This window comes from Sus scrofa, chromosome 12, assembly GCF_054392235.1.
Source record: "Sus scrofa isolate SSC_HxYL_T2T_F1_AM1 chromosome 12, Sscrofa_HxYL_maternal_Yorkshire_Landrace_v2.0, whole genome shotgun sequence".
Taxonomy (NCBI): Eukaryota; Metazoa; Chordata; class Mammalia; order Artiodactyla; family Suidae; genus Sus; species Sus scrofa.
Genome location: NC_139394.1, coordinates 9642072 through 9662482, shown reverse-complemented (window position 1 = coordinate 9662482; position 20411 = coordinate 9642072). Strand labels below are relative to the sequence as shown.

The following is a 20411-nucleotide window of genomic DNA, read 5'->3' as shown; positions in this document are numbered from 1 at the left end:
AACAAATGGGACCTAATCAAACTTCAAAGTTTCTGCACAGCAAAAGAAACCCTAAACAACACAAAAAGACAACCCACAGAATGGGAGAAAATCTTTGCAAATGAATCAACTGACAAGGGATTAATCTCCAAAATTTATAAATAACTTCTGCAGCTCCATGCCAAAATAACAAACAACCCCATCAAAAAATGGGCAGAAGATCTAAACAGACAGTTCTCCAAAAAAGACATACAGATGGCAGAGAAACACATGAAAACATGTTCAGCATCACTCATTATTAGAGAAATGCAAATCAAAACCACAATGAGGTACCACCTCACACCAGCCAGAATGGCCATTATCCAAAAGTCTATAAACAATAAATTCTGGAGAGGGTGTGGAGAAAAAGGAACCCTCGTACACTGTTGGTGGGATTGTAAATTGGTGCAACCACTGTGGAAAGCAGTATGGAGATTCCTCAGAAAACTAAAAATAGAACTACCATTTGATCCAGCAATCCCACTCCTGGGCATCTATCCAGAGAAAACCATGACTTGCAAAGACACATGTACTCCAATATTCATTGCAGCACTATTTACAATAGCCAAGACATGGAAACAACCTAAATGTCCATCGACAGAGGAGTGGATCCAGAAGAGGTGGTACACATACACAATGGAATATTACTCAGCCATCAAAAAGAATGAAATACCAGCATTTTTAGCAACATGGATGGACCTAGGAACTATCATGCTAAGTGAAGTCAGCCGTACAATGAGACACCAACATCCAGTGCTTTCACTGACATGTGCAATCTGAAAAAAGGGCAGACGGAACTTCTTTGCAGAACAGACAGATGCTGACTCACAGACATTGAAAAACTTATGGTCTCCGGAGGAGACAGTTTGGGGGGTGGGGGGATGTGCTTGGGCTGTGGGATGGAAATCCTGTGAAATCAGATTGTTATGATCTTTATACAACTACAGATGTGATAAATTCATTTGAGTAATAAAAAAATGAAAAAAAAAATAAACACACACACAAAAATAAAATAAAAAATAAAATCAGGGGAAAGCTGGGCTTGGTATTTTAAATCAATGCATGGTTTAACAAATTGACGCAGAGATAATTGGTTGATTGGAGCTGCAAAGACATAGATGAAGTAATGCCATGGAAAATACCTGGAATCTTGGGACACTCTTTGCTCACTGAAGATGTGGCATTCAGTCTCCAGTCTGTGGCTTTGCCCCAAAACGCTGGGCAGCTGAAAAGAATGTACTGAAGTGACTTGTCTCTTTCTAAATATATCTTTAAAAATAAACCCTGTTTCAGATATTCTGTTTACATTTGAGGACAGTTTTGTCAGGGAATGTATAGCCCACGTTACACTTAACAAGAAAGTGTTTATCCCGAGAGTTAATAGAGATGAGTAATCTCACACTCAAATGCCAGTTCTCTGGAGGTGGGATTCCCGTACACAGCCAGACACTTTGAACTTATGGTTTTCACTTTATGTCATAGTCCAACCACTAAAACAACACACCGCCGTGGAGTTCTTCTGGGCTAAACCCAAACACAGCCACCTCATGGAAACTTACTCTGGAAAAATGAGAAAGAAAAGCATCTTCCTAGAGAAAACTCTGGTTCATCGCCTAGATGTTGGTTAATCTTCCACTGCAAAATGGGCATGCCCACAGCCAGCCTATTGGTTTTAGGGCACACAGTGGTTCCGATGACATAACGAGTTGGTGTGCAAAGGTAATCTGCACTGACAAGCTTCAGATAACTCTCCCAAGAGTGACCTGCTCTGGAGATGTGATGATCTTTCAGTTTGTCTTAAGAGAGTGATTCTATTAAAGATTTCAAGGCTCCTCCGTTTTCTCACGCCCCCTTATGAATATACCTCAATGAGAATACATTTATTCTTCTTTCATCAGCCTTCCCCACTGGACCATATGCTGCTTGCAGGCAACCATCTTATCTTACTATTAAGTCCCAATTCCTAACACAGTGCTTCTATTCATAGGAAGCGATAAACAAGTGTTTTGTTGAATACATGACTGGATGGATGAAAGAATATCTTTTCATCATTTGATTTATTTTACATATAAAAATAGAAACTGGATTTATTTTTGAGGATGGCTGATTTTAAAATTTTAGACTCCCCCTTAATACTTGCATAACTTAGAGCAATTTCTATAAACTCTGGTCTCAGAGTTTCGTTTTGGTTGGTTGTTTGTGGTGTGATTGCGGCGTGTGTGTGTGTTTATTTCTTATTTTTTTTGTTTTCTTTCCTTTCTTCTAGACCACTGATAATAATACTTTGCAAGAAATACTGATTGAATTAAATTGGGATGATGTCTTTCCTCAGAACACAGTACAAATAAAATGCAATCTCCACGATGCTCAGGGTTCCCCCTGCTTGTGGCAAGGATTAAATTTATTTAATGATAAATTTAATAATGTGGTTATTCCAACAATGTGGTTATTCCTTTAAATTCATCTCCTGGTTGTAAGTGTTTGGGTATAAGTTAATTCGGAGAACTGTCGCTACTCATCAAATCTGCAAAGCAAATTTCCATGAAAACAGTTTAGTGAATGTGGAAATTTTTCATATCCTGAGAAGACAGTGTTAAAATTTGAAGTAAGTTTTGGCCTAAGATGGGTGATTGGGAACGTTAGAGTACAGTGGAGAATTTAATTCCTGCCACAAGCAGGGGGAACCCTGGGCACAGTGGAGACAGCATTTTATTTCTACACAATGATGGTCTCTGTCCATTCCAAGTGATGGGTTGAGGCAGTTGATTGGATTTTTCACAACTTTAGTCAGACAAACTAGAAGGGAAGAGAGATTAAAACAAAAAGGCAGAGAAAGATTTTAAAGTTTGAATTATTAAAATTTATTGCTTCTCAACTGCCCTGTCCCTGATGTGTTTTAATCACTTGTAGGATGTGTTGAAAGTAAACTGTTATAAGTAATAAAGTGTAGAATTTTGTAAAGAATTTATCATGGAAACATGCGCGTTAAGTCGTCTTAAAAAGTTCTGAAGTATGTCTAAGATGTGATTGTTTCCCTGCCTTATTTTTTATTGATACCCCAAAACAAACCACTCTTTAAATTCAATTTCGCTAGTCTTTCTCTGTAGGCTGTGTGACTGTTTAAGATGATAAATATTAGCTCTTCAGAGCTAATATATATATATATATATATATATATATATATATAAAACATCATAGACACACATATATATATATATATCTCCAAAAAAATCTTTAAATGGGAAATAAATTCTAGATTTAAAAGTTCAAGATTTTTTTCTTCTAGACTTTCTTACATCACTCATTTTTAAAGACACCCAACCTGCATATCTCTTCTTTCTAGAAACAACTGCATCCTCGAAGAACAATCATTCTTTAAACCTTTTGTTTCCCACCTTCATTTGTGTCTTCATAGACTGAAAGGCTGTCTTGAGGACTGCACATTAAAGAAGGGGCTGACAGCAAGACTTAGTTGCTCTTTGCAAACAAAAATACCTGGCTTTTGGCTCCTTTTTAAATGACCTTGTTTATTTATTCAACAAGGTAACTAAAGAGCATTTCATGCTCAAGTGTTCAATGAATACCTGACGACTGGCTCCCGAAGGCTCAGTTACAGTCAGTGCAAGAGGAGACTAAGGCGACACTGCATAGGTGACCTGGCTGATGAATGTAGACTTGGGTAGATGTTTATTGATTTAGCCCCTTCCTAGATTTAGAAGGAACTTGAGATTACATATGTACTCTTTCAACGGGCAGGCTGTACTATTTCAACCAACACATATTTCTAGCTAAAAACAATTTAATATCCTATTTAAATCTGTATGGTTAATCATCAGTTTTAACTGGACAGTGCTACTACGTATGTGTGATCAAAGATGATCAGCAATAATTTAATCTCAAGTATAGGTATCACAGAGTCTATGATGTCCCACATTTCTGGTCCAATTATAAACTCTAGCTAGTCCCACACTTTCTTAAATGATCTTAAGAATCAAACATCAAAAATCATATGTACATGAATATTAACAGAAAAGAGTAACAATAACCATTTATGAGGTCCAGATAGTACTTACTGTCTAATGAACACTTTAGTCAATATACTGTAGGAGGGATATTTTATCCTTGATATATAGAAAGGAATCTCATAGTATATAGAAGTTATTTGTCCTCCCAATGTAAATTACAGAGCTGAGATTTCAATATAAGTGTCTATGATATTAAGTCCCAAAGACTGAACCACTGCATGGTACTGCATATACACATTCAAGTTTCAGTGTAAGTATTGTCTGTGGCCAGTAAAGAACTTGGCTCCCAATATTATAGCAGCTTTCCTTAACATTCTGGAAAAAAAAAACTGCCATCTCATTTTAATTAATGAATCCATAAAAAGGATGTAAATGTACTTAGTGGAGATTTCAAATAACTATGACACTGAAATTTTTCTTTCCGCTCTATAGCATGGGGACGAAGTTACACATACATGTATACATACTTTTTCCTCCTATTGTTGTGTTGTGATGTAAGTATCTAGACAGTTCTCAATGCTACACAGCAGGATCTCATTGTAAATCCATTCCAGCATAGTTTGCATCCCTTAACCCCAAGCTCCTGATCCCTCCCACTCCCTCCCTCTCCCCTCGAGCAGCCACAAGTCTACTCTCCAAGTCTACGATTTTCTTTTCTCTGGAAACGTTCATTTGTGCTGTATATTAGACACTGAAATGTTAAAGTAGCCATATGGAGACACTAGGATGACAAAGACACTCTATAATCTTAACAAAATCATCAATGCTCCAAGCTAAGGTGTCTTCTTGCATCCTTACTTCAACTCTATGACTGTTTAAGATGATGAAGATTAGCTCTTCAGAGGAAAAGAGTAGAGACCTAGAGTCCTGCCATTTGCAACAACGTGGATGCATCTGGAGGACCGTCTGCTAATTGAAATAAGCCAGACACAGAAAGACAAACACTGCATGATCTTACTTATATGTGGAATCTAAAAAAGTCAAACTCACAGGTAACAGTTAATAGAAGGGTGGTTACCAGGAGCTGGGAGTGAGAGCAAAAGGGGAGATATTGGTTAAAATGTGTAAGCTTTCAGCTATAAAATGAATACATTCTGAAGCCCTGATGTATAGAACGGTAACTGTATCAATAACGATATATTGTATACCTGAAATTTGCTAAGAGAGCAGATCTCAAGGGCTCTCACCACACACACACACACACACACACACACACACACACATACGCGCGCGCGCACACGTACGCACACAGACTATATGAGGTGATGGATATGTTAACTAGCTCACTGATTGTGGTAATCACTTCACAATGCATACACATGTCAAAATGTCACACTGTAAAACTTAAATACATTTTTTATTTGTCAATTATACAGCAATAAAGCTAGTGGGAAACACAAACAATGTGGGGTCAAACCCATATCCTCACAGACACTATGTCTGGTTCTTAACCCACTGAGCCACAATGGGTCCTCCAAATAACTTAAATAAAAATGGAGAATTTCTTAGAAAACACAAACTACCTAAATGACTCAAGAAGAAAACCTAAATATACCTACCTAAAGGAAAGTGAGTGAATTACCAATCGGAAATATTCACTTACTCTGATAAGGTAATTATATCTAGAATGTATAAAGAATTTTTTTTTAATGGCCACACGTGTGGCATATGGAAGTTCCTCCAGACTGAAAAAGAAGCAGCAAAACTACCTCTTCCTTGCAGATGACATGAGCTTGAGTATAGAAAATCCTAGGGAATCCATGGAAATAGTAAAGAAACTAATAAAAGAGAGCTCAGTAAGTTGTAAGCTATAAGATCAATATGTAAAAATAAATTTTATTTTGATATACTAACAATAAAGGTCTGAAATTAAATTGAGGAAATGTCATTTACAAAAGGACCCCAAAGAATAAAATACGTAGGAATAAATGTAATCAGAGTACAAACTTTATACTGTGAAAACTATAAAATACTGCTGAGAGAAATTAAATACAATTTAAATAAATGGGAAACATCCCAAATTCATAAATCAGAACATGTATTATTTTTATTTTGTTAACATAACCATATGCCCCAAAATGAGCTACAGAGTCAATGCAATCTTTATCAAAATCCCAGAAAGCCTTTTTTTTTTTTTTTTTTTTGGTAGAAAATGATACACTGATGCTGAAATACACATGGGAATTCAATGACTCATGATAGCCAGAAATGACTAGAACAGGAACAAAGTTGGAGGGCTCATGTTTCCTAACGTCAAAACTTAATACAGAGCTAGACTGACGAAACCTATGTGCAAGGATGGACACATACATCAACGGAAGAGAACGGACGGCCCAAGGATACCCTCCCACATTTACGGTCACCTGATTTTTAACAAGGGCACCACGACAATTCAACACGGAAAGAATCGCGACAACTGGGTAGTCCCACACAAAAAACTGGAACTGGACATTTTCCGCACACTATACCCAAAAATTAACTCTAGGTGGGTCATACCCTTAAATGTAAGAGCCCAAATCATAAAACTCTTAGAAGACAGCAGAGGAGTAAATCTTCATGACTTGGGTTTCACAAAGCTTTCTTAGATATGACAACAAACCCACAGCGACAGAAGGGAAAAAAAAAAGATAAAATTGCACTTCATTGAAAATGAAACTTGTACGTTCCAAACAACACCACTGAGCAGTTAAAAGTCAATTCACAGAATGGGACAAAATATTTGCAAAGCAGATCTCTGATAAGGTAATTATATCTAGAATGTATAAAGAATTTTTTTTTTTTTTTTTTTTAATGGCCAGACCTGTGGCATATGGGAGTTCCCAGACTAGGGGTTAAATCAGAGCTGCAGCTGCAGGCTTATGCCACAGCCATGGCAACACCTGATCAGAGCCACACCTACAGCCTACAGCTTGCGGCAATGTTGGATCCTTAACCCACTGGGCCAGGCCAGGGATCAAACCCTCATCCTCACAGAAACTATGTTGGGTTCTTAACCTGGTGAGCCAACAATGGGAACTCCTAGAATGTATAAAGAATTCTTACAACTCAATAATAAAAAAATACACAATTTTAAAATGGGCAAAGTTGGAGCTCCCGTCGTGGCTCAGTGGAAACAAATCTGACTAGTATTCATGAGGTTGTGGGTTCGATCCCTGGCTTTGCTCAGTGGGTTAAGGATCCAGCATTACCGTGAGCTGTGGTGTTGGTCACAGACGCTGCTCGGATCCCACGTTGCTGTGGCTGTGGTGTAGGCTGGCGGCTACAGCTCCGATTTGACCCGTAGCCTGGGAACCTCCATATGCCACTGGTGCGGCCCTAAAAAGACAGAAATGAAATAAAATAAAATAAAATAAGATAAAATAAAATAAATAAAATAAAATAAAATGGGAAAGTGGTAGTTCCCATCATGGCTCAGCTGTAATGAACCCCGCTAGGATCCACGAGGATGCAGTTCAATCCTATGCCTTGCTCAGTGGGTTAAGGATCTGGTGTTGCTTTTAGCTATGGTGTAGCTCCCAGATGCAGCTTGGATCTTGCATTGCTGTGGATGTGGTGTAGGCCTATAGCTGTAGCTCTGATTTGACCCCTTGCCTGTGAACTTCCATATGCCGTGGGTGCAGCTCTAAAAAGCAAAAAATAAAATAAAATTAAAATTAAAACAGACAAAGTATCTGAATGGACATTTCTCCAAAAAAAAAAAATATAGAAGTCCAACAAGCATATAAAAAGATGTTCAATAATTTTATAGGTAAAGGATCTGGGCAGACATTTCTCCAAAAAGGATATGCAAATGGCAGATAATCACATGAAAAGATTCTACATGTTATTAACCAGTAGTAAAATCCAAACCCAAACCACCATTAAGTATCACAATTAAATTGGTCTACAGTGTTCTGACAATTTTCTGTTGTGCAGCCAAGTGACCCAGACACACACATACACACACATTCTTTTTCTCACATTATCTTCCATCATATTCCATCACAAGTACACCAACTATAATGGAAAAAAATCATTAAAAAAGGTATCACAATTAAATTACATTTTACACACATCAGGATGGTGATGATGAAAACAACAGAAAAATAACAAGTGCTCCTGCTGATGTAGAGAAATCAGAGTACTTACATACTGCTGGAGAGAATGTAAAATGGGAAAGTCACTTTGTAAAATTTTTTGACTGATCCTCGAAAGTTTAAACATAAGAGTTACCATATGACCCAGCAATTCCATTACTAGGTATCTACCCAAGAGAAATGAAACTCCATGCCCACATAAAAACTTGTACATGAATTTTTATAGGAGCTATATTTACAATAGCCAGAAGTGGAAACAACTCAAGTGTCCATCAACTGAGGAGTGGATAAATAAAAAGGCATATATTGATACCATGGGATATTATTTGGCAACATAAACAAACAAAGAACTGATCTCTGCTGTAACATAGGTAAACCTTGCAAACCCTTACGCTAAGTAAAATAAGCCAGTCGCAAAAGACCACATATTGTATGATTCCATTTATTTTTAAAAACAGAAGCAAAGATAAACTTCAGTTTAACCTATGCTGGAATTATCACACCTTCTGACATTTAAATGTATGGCATTCCATTGTCTGAACCCAGAAGCAACAAAATTAAAGACATACTAAATTCTATTACTAAAATCTCAGTGGCTTACCCTAGATTTTTTTATAGTAAAAATATCCACTTGTGGAAGAGAGACAATTAGAGTTAACCTAGTCTCCTAAGTGTTAAAATTAAAGCCTGCATTTTGTATTTTGTGGGTGTGTTTTGTGTTTATACTTTGTAAAATGCTCAACTATTCTTTAAAAATTCTCTGAGCATCTGGTGTGAAACAGAAATATATCTTTGTTGAAACCCACAAAAATCCTATTGCTTCTGGGAAGAGTTTACAGCAGTTGGCAGAGCGAGCGACGAAAAGTGCTCTTCACCTTGGGTTATAAATTCCTCCCAGACCTTATTCCTATATGACTAGACAAACCAGCCATAATATGATTCCCTGAACACTTTATTTCCCCCACCAACATTTGGAAACTACTATGAGTCACTGTCTGAATTGGGTACTAAAGATAAAACATTTGATAGACACGGAGCTAAAAGAATGAGCAGGGAAGTAGGGCAGCTGAAGAAGTAGATTGAAAATTACTCTGGAATATGTATATGAGCTGTAAAAGTAGAGACAGAAGAAGTTCTGAGACCCCACAGGAAGGAAGCTAAGCCAATCTGTGAGGCTCAGGAAAGGCTGCTAGCTGGCTTTAAATCTTTACCTTTAAATCTTTACCTTTGCATCCAATTAGGCTTTAAGCAGGATGAAGAAGGGATTAAAACAAAGAGGGCATTCTTGACAAAGTGCAAGGTGCAAAGACAAGATAATGGGAGAACCTGCAGGTAGTCTGACCCATGAGATGACTGGAGCACATAGTGGGCAGGGCTGCTGTGAGCTGAAGCAAAGGATTGACAACTCCTTAGACCTTATTCCAAGGTGTTCTGCTTTCATGCCAAAGGCATAAACTAATTTTGAAAAGATACTTTATTTATAGCAATGGAAGATAGAGTAGAAGATAGATACATGTGAAGCCAAAAGGAAGAGAGAAGTCCATAAACTTATTCAAGAGGTGCTTGAATCTAAACGAAAGCAGAAACATTTGAGGTATAGAGCAATTGATGGATTTAGAGCATTTAATAGACGTAATCAAAGCTATGGGTAATTTGGATAAAGAGATGAGTAAAATGGAATATTTAGGGGGATCCTTGGATTTCTATTTTGTGAAGTCAAAGCAGGATAGTACAGTTGATTGAGAACGTGGGGTTGTAGAGCTAGTGCCTGTTTGCCTGTTTGAAATGTGCAGAGATGTGCTTTGAACACATTTAGTGTGTGGTGTCCATCAAATAGGAAGGGGGTTGTGGAGCAGAGAACTCTGGACTGCAGGATTCTCAGCTGTTCTCAAGAGGGTGTCTGAGAATGGTTAGCATTTTACAGATGAGAAGGGAACAGTTGTTCATGGAAAAGACTAAGAATAACCAGACAGGTTCTGAAATAGCTGTGAGTGTCAGAGAATTCAGGTGATGATGATATTTAAGAAGGGAGGAGTCTAGAATGTCAGATCACGTAGGTAGCAGACCTTAGACCTGGAAAATGTCCATTAGCTTTTCTTTTCTTTCTTTTTCTTTCTTTCCTTTTTTTCTTTTTTTTTTCTTTCTTTCTTTTTTATTTGCAAAAAGCACACTTTAGAATTTGATGAGAACCGTTTCATGGAGGTTCCAGAATCTGGCTGGGTGGCTGGGGATGGAGTGAGTGGATTGGTAGAAGAATCCATACAGAATGAAGAAGCATTATGCAAAAAGTCTTGCTGTTGGAAAAAGAATCTGAAAGAGAATGGATGTGTGTTCATGTACAACTGCATCCCTCTGTTGTACAGCAGAAATTGTTGCAACACTGTAAATCAACTATGCTTCAATAAAACTTTAAAAAATGCAAAAAAAAAAAAAAAGTCTTGCTGTGGAAGATGGGAGAGAAATACGGTAGCAGGTGGGAGTAGGTGCAGACACTATTTCATTTTTAAAAAGAATTTTAATGGGATGTGTAGATCGTATTTTTGTGGAGATGAAGAAAATGGTTTAGGGAAGGGAGTGGGCTCTGTGGTTTCGAGACAGAGAAGAAATACCAGACAGAGGGTTGAGAAGAGAAATGGCACAGAGCACAGCAAGAAGAATTAACTTTGGGCAGAAGAGGAACCCCTCTTTCTTAGAGAAGGAGGATGGATGGACAGACATAACTGAACAAAACTCTTCCTTATTTCCTCTGGAAATCCCAAACAGTTAAGAAACAATTTCACTGACCAATAATTGATGATTCCCTGTCGAAGTGTCTCCATCTGGCAGGAAGAGCATATGATTTAAGATAGAGAATCTGCCGCCCTGTCTGCTCTGGGACCATTAGTTGGGGGAAAAAAATTGGCTTGGTGAGTTGAGGCAGTAGAGGGGACAAATGAACTCGCCCTGGGTCCAATCTCACTATATTTTTATTCTCTATGGAAAAGAACAGATGTTCTCTCTTTTTTGTCGAGAAAGCACCAGGCTTCCTCCTCAACTTCATTTTAAAACAGGAGGTTTCAAGAGAGGCCACCCACAGCTCTGAGTGTTCCCACTGAGAGGAAAAATAAATGCCAAACCCATGTGCACTCAGCAAGAAGGAGCAGCTGAAAAAAAATCCAACTCTATAGCCAGTCCTGCTTGGCTGGGCTGGTGGCAAAGATCTAGTTTAGCAAGTTTTCATTATTGTTTTTTAAACATTAATAGTTCATTGCCATTGATGAGAAGCAACCTAACAACTTGATACATAGTCTAGTTTACGAAGTCCAGAACATCTGAAGAGTTCTTAGAAAAGTGTAACATTTATAGTATAACATGAATGATATTGTGTGTATGCTATATAGTATGAATAGTATGAAGGATATTATAACATTCATAGTCTATCAGATTAATAGGATGATGGGAATGCTATAGAATCCAGGTGATGAAACATTCAAAATTTACAAGTACTAACTGTGATGGCCAGAGGTTTTTCTCATTAGGAAGTAGGTGGTTCTGAGATACTCTGGAGCAAATAAAAAAATTAGGTTATAATACCAGCTACTCTCTTCACCAAATAAAGTCTCGTGTGTCTTTCGGAAAATTCTTTAACCTTTCTATGTATGAATTTTCTTGACCCTAAAATGCTGGGTCTAAAAGCATTTTCTTTAGAGGGTTAAACAAATACATTTATTGCATGTACTTATATATTGTATTAAAGCTATTTTTATTATTATATATTTTATACTACATTTATTTATTGCTACATGTTTTAATCCATCAAGATCCTGCCAAGAAAGAGAATTCACAGATGGTTCAGACAGAAACACTTGGGAGAAAGAGCTACCTAGGAGTTCCCACTGTGGCACAATTGGTTAGGAATCCAACTATAGTGGCTTGGTTGCTGCGGAGGTGCGGGTGCAATCCCTGGCCTGACGCAGTGGGTTAAAGGATCTGGTGTTGGTGCAGCTGCTGCAGCTTTTTTTTTTTTTTTTTTAAGGCTGCCATATGCTCTGAGTGCAGCCTTAAGAAAGAAAGAGAGAGCGAGCTACCTAAAGAGATAAAGATGGGATAGAAACACATAAATGGAAGGTAAAGTGTGAAGAGACTTAGCAACTGTGGGAAGCTATTACCATCCCAAGACACAGAGGACACCGTGTTATCAGAGGTAAGGCCTGGACCTACTGAGATCATGGGAGAGGGAGCATCCTAGAGGGTTGCTGGTCATGAAGGCACATGGCCCTGGCTAGAGACTGGATGCCTGTACAGGAAGGAAAGAGAAAAAGAAACTCCTGATCTTTCCTTCCACCTGGAATCCCTTTTGGATGCCTGAAACCAACAGAATCCCACCCGTAAAGGAATTCTGAGACTTTCCTGCAAAGGTCCAAATCCGGGGGCAGAGAGCAGGACAAAGAAGAGGCTCGAAGGGACCTGGATCAGACTAAGGAAGACACTAGAGGTCGTTCCTGGAAATGAGTAAAAGCTTAATAATGTTATCTAAAACTATTAAAAACAACAAAATGATATTTTAACAAAGGAGACGATGATGAAAATGACCATGTGCTACAGAAAGTCTCCAATGAGGGAAGTTTGAAATCTGTATCTATTTATATTTATTGTATTAAAAAATTAAATGCTACGTAGGTGGCTAGCATTTCTTATCTTCAAGGATTACATGGGATTTATGGAAGAAATAGATATTAAATAGCTTCAATACAAAGTGTTCTATTCTGTTTGGAGAGGTGAATATCCAGCCCTTAATTAAATAATTATCAATAATTAGTTAATTATTAATTAACTAATTAGTTAATTAACTAATTATCAATAATTAATTTATTAAGAAGAGTTGGAGATGTTTTTACATAAGGCAGCTTACCACATTAGCCTGAGATCAACATTCTAATCTGTTAATTTATTAAGAGTTAAATAGTTGTTTGGCATAGAATTGGGTGCAGTTTTCAACAGAAATTCCAATATAATGTATATTACTAAAATGAAGGAAATAATAAAAGAACACTGAACAAAGAGGAAGAAAAGCTTCCTTCTTTATTTACTGAATAAGGTCTTACCTTTTTATGTTTACCTTAAAAATCCAAAGCACTAAATTATTATTTTTTACTTTCTTATGCTGTTGTTTTCCTTGCGTATCAAGGACCATCAATAATCAATAGACAGCAAAAAAGAAAAGAATAAAGAAAAAAGAAAAGAAAGTTTCTTCATCCCTGCTTAAGCTAGAATGACCTTAAGAGAAAAATATTACGGATAACTACTCAAATGATAGTTATGTGTAAGTTTTATACTTATCACTAGACACATTTTCACCAACATTTAAAAATATGCTTGAACTTATATTTAAAGATGTCTGTAATTTCAATAATAGAAACTAAAGATAAACAGAGGTCAATTCACTCAATTTCTCCCTTTTAATGATAGAGAAAATGGGTCACAAGGAAGCCAAGTACCTATTGTCATATCAATATTTAGAGGCATATTTTGAAGCAGGTTTTGTAATTCTTAACGTCATTGGTGAAAGTCTTACCCATTGTTTCTCAATGTTTTCTTGTTGGAAAGCACTGGGTATCCCTTTAGTTCCTGGAAGTTTTAGTGCATCAATGCCATCAATTAACTCCATCCCTGGATCTCCTGGATTTCTTTACCTCTTCAAGGCTGTACTTCCTTCGGTTTGCATGGAGAAAGCAGAGTGCATGAGGTATTACAGCCATAGAACAGCGTCCCTGTCTCCCTAATTTTGCAGTTTTGCTGAAATTGGCTCTTCTACAGCAGATGTTTTTTGCATGTGAATGGCCACCAGAGTGTTGCATACTTCCAGGGTAATTTATGGAGAAAACAAGTTGATGCGACACTGAAGTTAAAACATCTGTTAGGTGTAGATGGAAAATGAGACACTGAAAGGAATCTTAGTGTCTTAGATCACTCTTTGGGGGAGTTTTGGAGAGTAGAGAGGAAGAGTTTGGGATGTGAGTTCAATCTTGAGATTCTGATAAATGCCACACCCCCGGGGCCAAAATGTTACATCCTACGGTTCACATCCTGCTGTATATCTGATAGTAACAATGTTGCTTATTTTCATGTTTCCCTTGCCTTGTATTTGAATAATAGTCAAGTCTTCTACATTAATCTTTAACCCAGATGCAGACAGATTGCCCTCACTTGAAAAATATTGAATAAATAGTCACAATTAACCTTCAGCTTGTCATGAAGTGATAACCCACTCTGAGCAGCACATATTCTGAAAGATAAACTTAATTCACAGATAAACAAAATGACTTACTTAGGAAAAGATATTCACAGTAATGTCCCTGTAATGGAACCAGGTCCCTTTTAAGGTTAAATGTGTTTCATTTGATAAAACTGTGATTCACCTACAATCTTTATGTTTCTAAAGTCAAAATCCCTATATTGTCGCTAGTCAGTATTTTCTCCCCATTATCACCATTTCATGTACCATTAAGTCCTAAGGTCTGTGGCTTCTATGTTTAAATGCCTCTCAAATCTAGTTCTTTCTTTGCATCTATATTTTATTTCAGGTCTTCACTATTCTCCAGAGGAATGCAGTTGTCTCCTGTGTCTAATTTAAATCTGATTAAGGTATCACTCCACATCACTGCTATAAAGTGTGACTATGATCCCATCATTTTCTCACTTGTAATCTTTCTTTTGTTCTCTAGACATGATAGCTGAGGGGAGTAGACAGAACATACCCATAGGTCCATCATTTGATATCTGCATATCTCTATGACCTCATCTTGTCCTCCTATCCTATAAAACATGCTATATTCTAGCTATAACAAATTAACTAAAGTTTCTTGAATAAGCCATATTCTAAGGGGTCTCTCAGTATTCTGTACCTGCATTGCCTCTTTCTGGAATCTCCTGCTATATCCTCTGCTTGATTCATTTCTGTAAGTTTATTCGATGCAAATAAAGAAGCATCTTATCCAGAATGCCTTTCTGGACTCATGTTGAATTCAATTCCTTTTTCTTCCTTCCTTTCCTTCCCTCCTTCCTTCTGGGGGAGGGTTCCCAGGCTAGGGATTGAACCTGCAACCCAGGCCATAGCAGGGACAACACTGGATCTTAACCTGCTGAGCCATCAGGGAATTCCTGGATGCAATTTCTCATTTCTGGGAATTCCCTTTGTGGCTCAGAAACGAACCTGACTAGTATCCATGAGGATGTGGGTTTGATCCCTGGCCTCACTCAGTAGCTTAAGGTTACAGTGTTATTGTGAGCTGTGGTGTAGGTCACAGACATGGCTTGGATCTCATGTTGCTGTGGCTTTTTGTGTAGGCTGGCAGCTATAGCTCCAATTCGAACACTAGCCTGGGAACTTCGATATGCCATGGGTGCAGCCCTAAAAAGCCAAAAAAAATATATATGTATATAATTTCTGCTTTTTCATGCTACCTTTTGCATCATTATCATTTGTAACACTGCATCTTAGTTATTGAATTTTTTGCCTTTTCCAGTAAAATGTGAACTTCTCCAGGTCCCTGCCCACATCTTTCACATCTGCATCTTCAACACTTAGCAGAGAGTCTAGCATCAAGCAGACATTCCGTATATATTTAATGACCAAACTAGACTACTACAATCCGAGATAAGATGTACTGATGTGTTATGATTACAGACCCTACTGAGGCTCAAGTCAGCAGCTGGAGAAAGCAAGTCACTTCACTAACAAGGTCATATTTATTATTATGCTGCCAAGGTTGATTTTATATGTTTGCTTACATCCAAGTTATTGTGCTTAGGATAAAATGGTGACCTCCCGTTTGAATTTCACATATTTTGCCTGTCACAGCAGGGAACTGTACTAAGTCAGCATTTTTATGTCCTAAACTACTTTCAAGGCATAAGGTCTTACTTAAAATAATAAATGATCATCCTTCAGGAGTCAATTAGAATCAGAATCATAACAATTTCTTTCTGGAAAAGACAGTCTTAAGAGACATGTAGTTCAACTGTAGTTGAACCGACTGACTCATGAATTTGATAATTGTTCCTCCTGCTGTGAATGTTAGCTTCTATTCTGCTTTTAGCCCAACGTCTACAGTTCTCTGAAACTGCAGAATCTGCTGGAAATGTCAAAATTGTTAGGTAAAAACGTATCTTTGTTTAGGGGCTGCTTCCGTCATTCGAAAACAGTCTGGAAACTATAAAATGCAGCCACATGAATATTTCAAGGATGGAAGTCATGTTATTGTTTTTCCTCAAACATATTGTTTTTCGCCTAGAGCAAAAGTAAACTTGAAGTGGTCCCTGCAGGGAGCGCTGAGATGAAGTGTTCCTCAAGCTGAAGATAATCCACCAGGTGGAAAAGGGCTAGAGGGCCTCTCTGTGGCACAGAAACCCCTTCACAGATAATTTACCCAATGCCTTTGATAGACCAGTTGCTAGGTCCTGGGGATGTTAAGTGCTAGGGCTTGAGAAATGTCTCCCCTTTGAAAAAAACGACTCCCGAGTGGGGAGCTTTTATGTGTATGTATATCTACTAGTCTATATAATATATACGACTCACACATATGTCGTACACATTTGTTGATTTTCATCCAATGTGTTCAAGGCCATGATAAATTACAGATGATCTATGGACACAGAGATGAGTGACAGTCCGCTCCAAGGTCAGAGAATACTCTCTGCAGGAGCTGGGGAACAATCATCATTTCGATGGAGAAGTTAAGAAAGGGGAGGTGGAGAGGGTTAGGACATTACAGAGCATTGGCAGCAGAAGCCGACCATGGCAGGAATCCGGGCAGTTTACAAGTCAGTCTAGGTTACTCCACAAGAAGTACAGGAGTTCCCTGCTGGCCTGGTGGGTTAGGATCCGGGCCTTGTCACTGTTGGGGCTTGGGTTACTGCCTTGGTGTGGTTCCCTCCCTGGCCCAGGAACATCCATGTGCCATGGGTGTGGCCAAAAGAAAGAAAGAAAGAAAGAAAAATGAAGGCTGGAGAAAAGCAGGGTAAGGATGGCAAAGTGAGGAGAGGCTGGGTCACAGAGTCTTGAGTCTTTTCTGTCTGGTGACAGGATGCCCATGGAGGTTTTCTTTTTTTTTTTTTTTTTTTTTGTCTTTTTGCTATTTCTTTGGGCCGCTCCCGAGGGATATGGAGGTTCCCAGGCTAGGGGTCGAATTGGAGCTGTAGCCACCGGCCTACGCCAGAGCCACAGCAACGTGGGATCCGAGCCGCGTCTTCAACCTACACCACAGCTCACGGCAACGCTGGATCGTTAACCCACTGAGCAAGGGCAGGGACTGAACCCGCAACCTCATGGTTCCTAGTCGGGTTTGTTAACCACTGCGCCACGACGGGAACTCCCTATGGAGGTTTTTCAAGCAAGAGCCAGGCATAGGCTGAGTTTTCTTTGAGGAGAACACTCTAACAGCAAAGTGGAAGATGGATTGGAAGGCAGAAGCTGGAAACCAGACTGGAGATGACGGCAATACTCAAGGCGATAGATGTTAGAACCTGTTCTAGAACTTTGAAAGCAGCATGAAAAGAAAGGCACACGTTTGGGAAATAATGGATGATAAGGTCCAGAAATTGTTTTAAATGAGATCTATATTCTATGATATTTAAATACATTAAGATAATTTGTTTCACACCAAACCACATTCATGCTCTTATCATTCATGCTCTTACAGTTTCCTACTCCAAGTTGTCTGACTCCCCCACTGCCCCACCAGGCATGTGCACGTGCACGCGTGCACACACATACACACACACCCTGGCTGAAGGCCCTTTATAATGCTCTGCTTAAAGGGTGAAGAGCTGCTCACAATTACATCACATCAATTTAAGGTCTAGGCATAGCTCTCAGGAAGGCACCTCCATTTGGAAGTTAAAAAAAAAAAATGTTGGGAATGGAGATGGAAGAGAAAAGTCACAGGGGGGCTGCCTTGTCCTCGATTCTTCATTCCACTTTGAAAGTAAATACACTGGCCTGGGGCTTCACGGCAAAGGAAGTAGTGGGCAATGATTCAGTTAACCTGATCGCTGTGGACAGTGAACCCAGACAACGCCCCCTGCGCTCCTCCCAGCCCTGCCCCCCAAGCGCAGTGTGGTGTCTACACAGCATTTCCAAATATAGCCCAGGTATGTTGTTTCAGGAGCTCAGGAGCCATGGCAGTTTGAGGTTTGTCTTTTGGTCCAATTTTGCAGAGTGCAGAGTCTCAGTAAATCACAAGATGTGTGTCTTCTGTTACATGGAGGCTGTTGAACACCAGAGGGAGTTCAGACTTTCCTTTAGCCGTGGTGATCCACGCATTTGGTGTTTCAGAGGCTCTCATGCACAACTGAAATGGGGATAAATATGCTTTTTTTTAAAAAAATTTCTAAGTTATGTTGTGAATATACAGAGCTGTTCGTGTGGTACCATTTCTATGATGTGTCATTGTCCTTTCTTTTTTATTACACTGAAATTAAAGAAGGCAGTTGATGTACAAATTCTTTCCCCCTGTTCTGAAGGAAATTTCCAATAAGCAGAAGTCCCTTCTGTCTTATGCAAGTGAGGTTGTTTTCAGATTTAAGCAGAAAGAAGAAATTCCTCTCTTCTTTCCTTAATTTAAGCAGACGGTTCCTAAGTGCGTTTTTAAAAAGGCTACAGAGGTAAAACTAGGCCACGGGGGTGATATTAGCTCCAGGAAAAATAGTCTGATTTACACTTGAATGCAGTTATTTCAGCCTTTCAAGTAATGTAATCTTACAGAGACCTTGGTTCCAAAAATATGACAATGTATTAAGTAGAAAAATCAAACTTCACAGGATCATTTTATTTCCATTAAATTCCACTCTGAATATTGCAAAAGGCAATTTTTGGTTTTATTATTGTTAATTCCAAATATAATAAATACTCGCCTCAATCTGAGTTGATTTATTATCATTTAAAATAGTAGACTATTGAAGCTTTCACTATATAGAAGGTATCAAAGGATTTGGTCCAAACTACTGTTTTTTATAATAATTTCTTTTTTGCTAAAAGTAGCAAAGTCCCAATTCTTAGAAAGCATACATTATAGACATAACATTTTTTGAGGAAACAATAATATGACTTGCAGTTATTAAAGAACGTGTCATTAAATTATAGTTTCAAGGAAAACAATAATAACAATACATGTGCAGTTATCAGAGAATATTGTCATTATATACTACACATGTGTACCATTTTTTTGGCCATGTTCAAGGCGTGTGGAAGTTCCTGCACCAGGGATCAGGGATCAAACCTGTGCCAGAGCAGTGGCCAGAGCCATAGCAGTGCCAAAGCTGAATCCTTAACCCACTGCACCCCAGGGAACTCCTGCGTGTGTACCACTTCATATTTCGTTACTAATGCTGAGCTTTTCTTTTTCTAGCTTGTAATTTCCCAATGATGAGGCATTTTTAAGCTTGATATAACATCTTTCAATCAAGTACTGAAATATGCTATCAAAACTAAACTTAAAAATGCCATGAATGGACCTAGAGATTAATCGTACTAAGTGAAATTGGTCAAACGGTGAATGACAAACATCATGTGATATCACTTATATGTGGAATCTTAAAAAAATGATACAAATGAACTTACTTGCAGAACAGAAACTGACTCAGGTCCTTTGAAAACAAACTTATGCTTGCCAAAGGGGATAGGTGGGGGTGGGGAGGGAGGGACTGTGGGTTTGGGATTGGCACCTGCACACTGCGGTATATGGAGTGACTGGCCAACAGGGACCTGCTGTATAGCACAGGGAACTCTACCCAATATTCTGTGATGGTCTATATGGGCAAAGAAAAGAATGGCTGTGTGTCCCTGCATAACTGAATCACTTTGTTGTACCGCAGAAATTATCACCCCATTGTAAATCAACCGTATTTCAATACACCTTTTAAATACGAAAAAAATGAAACAAAATAAAGAGAAGCTCACATCAGATTATAAAATCACTGGGAATTTCACCTAGAGAAGCAATGCATTTCCAAGTGCTTTTATTCTTGTTAAGAAAAACATACCTTTGAGTCTCGTCAATACAGTCCACTATCCTGTTATTCCTAAAATAATCTGTCGATCTCTTGTACGAATGCAGTGGTGATCACCTCTGATATGCTGAGAAAAGGGTAACAGAGCATCTGAACTCTGTTATCACCAGAAAGGGAGCAGAATGCACGGCACTGAATTGGTAGGCGCATGGATGATGAAGACCAAAATCTGGATTCAACTTTTAGCCCTCCTCCTCGATACCTCTTTGACTTTGGCCAAGAGACTTGACTGGTCCACGTCTCA

General features: G+C 38.5%; 1 long non-coding RNA gene across 4 annotated transcripts in view; it reads right to left on the bottom strand.

Moving 5' to 3' along the window:
- LOC110255978 (uncharacterized) overlaps window positions 1–20411 on the bottom strand; it is an 867249-nt gene that overhangs the window by 199871 nt on the left and 646967 nt on the right. The window lies entirely within an intron of this gene.